This window comes from Bacillus rossius (assembly GCF_032445375.1).
Source record: "Bacillus rossius redtenbacheri isolate Brsri chromosome 4 unlocalized genomic scaffold, Brsri_v3 Brsri_v3_scf4_1, whole genome shotgun sequence".
NCBI classification, from domain to species: Eukaryota; Metazoa; Arthropoda; class Insecta; order Phasmatodea; family Bacillidae; genus Bacillus; species Bacillus rossius.
The window spans coordinates 8,795,871-8,803,378 of NW_026962010.1; positions in this window are offsets into that span (position 1 = coordinate 8,795,871).

Here is a 7,508-nt window from a genome sequence, read left to right on the forward strand (position 1 = left end):
AATGACAGAAACTTCACTTTAACAACAACACAGGCGGTAAATAACTTTTTACAAACAGGCACGCAGTCTGTTCCTGAACCCATAACGTTAAGGGAACTTTTAAAGCTAATTAAAGCCAGTCCGAACAACAAATCAGGCGGCACGGACGCAATAAATTACGAAACACTTAAAAAACTCCCTCTCGAGGCACTCGAATATTTACTGGCGATATTCAACGCAATACTAACACACAAAACTTACCCCGACTCCTGGAAACTTGCAAAAATAATCACAATTCCTAAACCAGGGAAAAACCCAGCCATCCCAGAAAACAGGCGACCTATAAGTCTTCTAAACAGTATGAGTAAAATTTTTGAAAAAGCCTTACTCTCGCGCCTTCAAACACACGCAGAGGAACACGACGTGATTCCAGACATTCAGTTTGGTTTCAGGAAAGGTCACTCAACAATCCACCCCTTAATTAAAATCGTTGAAGATGCTACCGACGGATTTAATAACCCATCTAAAGCCTACACAGTAATGACAATGCTCGACGCAGAAAAAGCATTCGACAAAGTCTGGATTCCGGGTCTTATTCAAAAATTAATAAACTTCAATTTTCCAGACACATATATATACCTGGTGGCCCACTATCTATGGCGTCGTAACTTTTATGTTGCTCTGGACGGGGCTAAATCGACTACTCGCGAACTTACAGCTGGAGTGCCACAAGGCTCCCCACTCTCTCCTTTCTTCTATAATATTTACACAGCCGACATACCGCATGCAAACGCCTACGTACAGATGTATGCGGATGATACAGCCATAATTAAACAATCTGGTAACCTAAGATATGCCATGGTATGCGTCCAAAGGCAGCTAACTGCACTTGAGCAATACTACACTCGGTGGCGAATTAAAATTAATGCAGCTAAATCAACCACGCTTGTAATTTCAAAACGTAGAGGCAGACCAGACAGGGAACTAGAAATTTTTCACCAACCTATTCCTAATGTTTCACAGGCAAAATATCTAGGACTCACGCTAGACAGGACATTACTATGGAGCAAACACATTACTCGAGCAACAAACATTGCAACAGGATCCTTAAGAAGCCTGTACCCAATGTTAAAAGCACCTAATTTACCACGCAGGAAAAAACTCCAACTTTACACTCAAATTGTACGCCCGCAGTTGCTATATGGATGCGAGGTCTGGGGCTATGCTGCAAATCACCATATAAATCGGCTACAAGTTAAACAGAATAATTTCCTAAGGGCCATTTTAGACTGTAACAGATTTACGAGTAACGAAACTATTCACAACGCACTTAAAATTCCGTACATCCGCGAAATAATATCAAAGAATAATAATAAAATGTACCTAGATTTACCACAGCACGAAAACGCACTGATAAATTCAATAGCGATTTACGACCCGTCCGAGCAACGAAAACATAAAAAACCTCGATTAAATTAAAACAATAATTATTACAAAACGAAAGCGACATGGATTCAGTTTTTAAAAAAAGTCTTCAATAAATTTTAAATTACATAAAATAGCTCTCCGAACACCTCGTGCGGGGGCTTTCGGGGCCCCGGCCAATCACAGGCCTAGAAGCTCTCTGATTGGTCGGGGCGCTGGGGGCCCCCAAACAAAACTGTTTTTTTCTCCCGACACCAAGGCAGTCGCATTCCAGCTCCGGGCGTGTTCACACCGCGCAGAGCCTACAGTTTAAAGTTTAAAGTTTACACGGCCTATACAATTCAAAATGGTCCGAAGCACGCAGGTGTAGGTTTTGGCTCCCGGGAGATTCACTGCCTGTGTGTTAGGGCTGACTCCCTATGTCTGAAGGGCGAGACCCGCCTGGCAGGCTTCACCTCCAGTGCCGGCCGCGTTTCGGAAAGGCATGGGATTTTGAATTAAAAAAGCTAGTTCCGTAAATCCATCATCACCTAATTAATTTTCCCTTCCCCGGGGTACGTAACATTTTACAGCCACACCACTACAACACGCGCGACAATCCACACACATGTCGTAGCACCTTGTCAAGGCAGAATCATGCAGGTGAACTGGTAGAGGGAACTACCCCAGCCCTCGCTGGGGATCCGGGCCGAGAGGCATGCATGCCGGTCAGGGCAGGGCTCTGGGGGTTTGTACAGTAGCTTTAAGTCTAGATTTAAAAATAAAAAAAATAAAAATAAAAAAATTTATAAAATAATAAAATAAAAAATATATATAAAAATTAAAAACAAAAAAAATTAAATAAAAAAAAAAAATACTGGACGAGGGCATCTCTCTGCTCGAACAATAATAGAATAGGACGACCTTCATTTATTAATTTCACTTTCTATTTTTCAGGTTTAGAAGACAACAGCCAGGGGGCTAGCTACAGCAATACTGGTTTAGCCTAACTTTGACCGAACTATATTGGAACGCAATAGTTCGGTCCTTAAGGCGGCCAGGTGTTTACTAATCTATGTAATTTCTTTTATCGTATCACCAACACGACCACACGATGATATGCCTGTGTGAAGTGACGGCCTGAACTACCTTGTTACATGCAATAATGGGCTAACTACCCTAGCATGTTTCTGTGTTCCCAGGGGTTCGTAGGAGCGGCTTGCACAGCTTTACACTACACGCCACACCCGAATTTAACTAGGTCACTTGAAATTACAGCACACCGACAAGCCTCTATTGCACACCAACACGACACTACATCACGCCAGTTAGCCGATCTAGCTGGTGGGGAGCTTCTCTCCCCCGCCGAATTAGGTACACGTAATTTTTTCTAGCATTACACAACCTACCAGCGCACACACAGGCCCGTGTGCCAAACTTATCCCTCAAGACACGCGCCCCGCCCGTTGATCCAAGTGATTCTACAAAAGTGTGGGGTGCACCTGATTTACAATGCACTAAGCGAGTTATAGAAACTTCGGTTTCTGGTCTCGCACACACTAACTGCCCCGGATGGCAATATGATGGATCGGCTTCAGCCAACATGATTCGCTCATGACCCGCCAAAAGCCCCACATATAAATCATAAACCATTCTACTGGTATACATTGAGTAATAGAAATACATGGCTTATTCATATTTATAAATGATTAATTTTCAATCATAAAACTATCTTTAAAGGGATAATATCCTAATTTTTTTGCTAATAACCTAATCTATCTATACTAATAATAAAACTGTTCGAAAAGTCTGTAAATTGGATGAAATGAAGGGGGAAAAAAAAAAAAAAAAAAAAATACTGGAAATGTATATTTACATTATTGAGAACACAAAATATAGTTTTTGAATTTTTTGACTGTTCGAGGATCAATCAAAAACTACTTAACAGCTTTATATGAATTTTTTTTATTAAAAATATATTTGGCTAACTCAAAATCTACGTTATATATAATTACCTATATCTCTGAAACCAATAATTAACATACAAATGTCCAACCAAAAATTATAAATTTTACGAAAATCAAAAAGGGGTAAGTATTTAAAAAAAAAAAGAATATCTTTGAATTTAATTAAGCATAATCAATTATATTGTACCAATAATAAACTTACGAACACAAACCACCAAAATTTTTATATTCTGTTAAATTCAACCCCTAATGGGTGAAAAGGGTAAGTATGTTTTAAAGATGAATAATAATATATCCGAATTTACCACAAATTTTTATATTTTTGAAATTCAACCCTTAAGGCGTGAAAAAAGGGTATGTTTTTAAGAATAATAATTATAATTCAAAATTAAATGAAGGTGATAAACAATATTGGACAACTGTGATAAAATGATTTATTAACATGCAAAATCTACCAACTATTTCTTACAATTTGTTGAAGTTATACTTTTTAAAAGGTGAAGTATTGTGAATAAGGTTTTAACATTTAAATAATATCTTCTATTCAAATCAAATTTAAGATACTGGAAATGATAAAAAACATACAATCAGCTACTTTCTCTTATTCAACAGGGATTAATATTATCTAAAAAATAAAAAAAAAAATGGAATCAATTAAATTTGTAATGGCAAGATAAATTTGGAATTAAAATCTGCAGTAAAAAAAGGGGATGATTTTTTTTGGTTAATGGATATATCCACATTTACTTAGTTCTGAAATTATACACAACATCCATTTGGGAAAAGAGGAGGATAAAAAAATTTGGGGATTTTATTTAAGTAATACACAGCAAACTTAGGATCAATTAATACGTTGGAAAATATGAAGATATGTGGGGATTAACTCATATTTATCTGTACTCTTTATTTCAAAGAAAGTTGCTATTGTAGAAGTCAGAAGTGCTATCTGTAGCCTTCTAAGTTAACCTGAGAAACAGCTAGGGGGTTAACAGCGCTACCTAGCGATGTATTCTTCACACTACTTCGAGAGAAAAGCAGCTGTACTCATTCCATGGAGTGTATAAGAAAATATGGCAGAATTCCGCCTCGTCCTTTAAATTATGGCAGTTTTCCGTTATGGTACTTTCCGCTGAAATAAAATCTTTATGCTGTTGGCCCCTAGTTGTGGTAGCTACTCTAATAAACCTCCTTGCTCTTGTCTTATATGGTGTTCAACACTCTCTAATTAATATTATGTGTTCTCATGGGGTTCTTGGCACCTACCCTCGTCGCAGTAAATACCAGGAACGCTGCTACTGGATGGTCTGCCAAGACTGATAGTCCAGCTAGCACGTCACTGCCCTGTGTTACTGTCCAGAATTATAATTATTAAAAAAGAAATTTGGTATTGTTGCATGACTAGTGGAAATTTGCATATAAATGAAATAATAATAACGGAAAAACATATGATTTTAATGGATTCTTGAATATGGGTATGAAGTTACGATTTAACATGTGATTAAGCGAGAACAACCAAGGTGTCGGTAATTAGATGCAAATGACGTCACTGGAACACATTGAATATCATGCCGGGTCTAGCTATACGTTGTCGGAGGCTTGAGGCTCTCTTCACAGGACCTCCAGGTGGTCTGCTGCTACACTGGAACACTGGATGCTGTAAGCTGTAATTGACGAACTACAGAAGGTCTGAGGTAGCCGGGTATCTGGCTGAAGACTCGACTTCCCTCTCGTCCTAGAAAGTCTGGTTTAATCTGGATCGGTCTCACCAATCGTCGTGGCCGATCGCAGCTGGCGCTGCCCTCAGATGTCTGGAACCACTACGGGACGAAAACGGGACCGACGCGGAAGTTGGCACTCGATGTCGCCGATACTCCCTATCTAGGACTTATTTAGTCCAGATACAATTCTCTCAACTCGTAGAGCGGAGAATTCTAAGTAGTACGCGATCGCGGATGACGCGAATCTTCTATTTCTCGGGCGGCAACCAAGGCTTTGGTTCGCCTCAGCCCGAGAAACGTCTTCCCGCTGCAAGATGGCGATGGCGTCTCCCTTCTTCCTCCTAATAACTATTTACTTTCAGTCCCTAGCAACCAAGGAGCTATAGCTATCAGCAAACAGAATAAGCTGCATAGTGAAATAAAAATTTGGATGTTAGAGTGTAAGAGTATCGAACTAAGACCAAATGAATAAAGTTTCCAAAGAATAATTCTTAGAAGACCCTGAAGTTAAAAGTGTGTTGTCTATGGCAATAAGATGTGTTATATCTGTTATACCTTGGTTGTCCTCTTTACAACAAAATAGTTAAATACAGAATATTCGCTCATGAAATATACAATTAAGGTTACAATAATAATAAAAAATAATAATCATATAACTGTAAACAGTTGTACTGGTTACACCGCCATTTCGAAGAGGCCAGGCGGTATACTGCCATCATGGTAGTCTTCCAGTATGGTAGTCTTACGTCGCCCCAACAGTTGTAGAGCCAGCCATTCATTGAGGAAGTTCATGTTCTTACAGGCCTACAACGCATCATGCCCGAACTGATTACTTTACCAATTAGTGAAATATTATTGTAGTAATAACATCAATCTAAGAAATAATGGGTAAATGTGAAAAATTATGAAATCAGGTGCGTATGCGGAATTTCAGTTCACATGAACTGGTAAGAGAATAGAAGGGAGGAGGGGGTAGAACCTCCATGCTTGCTTTCCTGCTTTTTGCTTTCAAATTCTTTCCTTGTCGATGGGAATGATTTTTTTTTGGGGTGAACAGGGGGTATAAAACCCCCATATCCCATATCGTGCGGACACCCCTAGTGACCACCAGGGATATTATAAATACGTACATGTGTACCATTTAAAATAATCTGAAGTTATGACTAGTGGAATAGCCATTTGATCTAATGGTGACAAGAAGTGATTTCAGAAAGTACTGTGCCTTTATACATATTGATTTCACAGTTATTGTTGACCATTGGATAATCATTGCCACACACACTAAAATGATTATACCCAAGTTCTAATAGTGCAGTAATCAGGGTACATCCGAACAGTGAGGAAAAATCTTCCATTGAATTGTATTTGGGGCAAAAACTCTCACCTCCACACCTTTTCTTGAAATTCATTCTATAAAAATTATTCTAGGACACTAATTTTAAGAACAAATCATGCAAAGTTCACTTCATGCTGCATATAGATAAATTTTAGATTTTTACTTATTAAAAAAAAACTTTGAAATTTTTGAAACACTTAGTATGCATGGATAAAAAAATGTTACTTAAGCAGTTACAATGTGTTATGTTGAGGTGCAGCTCGTAGCATTAACAGGTTCCAACTGCACACACGGCTCTCGACGGGAATGTATATTAATGCACACAGAGTCGTTTATAAACGTGCTGTGCTGCCCCAAAACTAGACTGTTTAAATCCTAGAAATAACAGTAGACGATAAATGATACCAACAGGCACACACTCGTGCCACAACTACAAGGGAGTCATGGTGAGCAGTGTGTGGAGGGAGACAGTTTGACTGCTCCTCCACTGACGCCCTGACAGAGCTGAGAGCCGGATGTCTCCGGTGACTGGACATGCATGACCTATGAGCCCTGAGGAAGCAAGAGTCAGGTGTGAGCAGGCCAGGAGGTAATGCAGGCTGTTGCAGGGAACTGAACTCGGTGGTTACCGGGTGCATGAGGCCAGACGTCCTCCAACGCAGACAAGGCAACATTAAATACTCCACATCGATATGTTATGTGCTCCTTGGTAACCGATTAAAAAAACTGGCCAAGTTAACAGTAACCAGAGAAACTCAAATCATAAAAAAAAAAAAAAAAAAAAAAAAAGGGTGAGCTTATATTCACGTAAATACTTGGCTTCCTCAAAGCAGCCAGTTGCACTTATCAGGCACCAAGTCACGGCCACAGATCTTCTGTCTTAGACACGCCCACCAAAAACCCACAGCCAGCCGACGGAACTGACCACTGGTCTGAAAGACTGGAATAATCCATTAGATCAGACCACGGCTTCCCATGTCACCCGATTTTCAACTTCATATATCCTCTGGCATGCTAACTGACACCGTGGTGGGGCAGCCGGCAAACAGAGCAGTCGAGAACATCTGCACACAAGTGGGCAGAAAGGCACATCCCAATGGTACA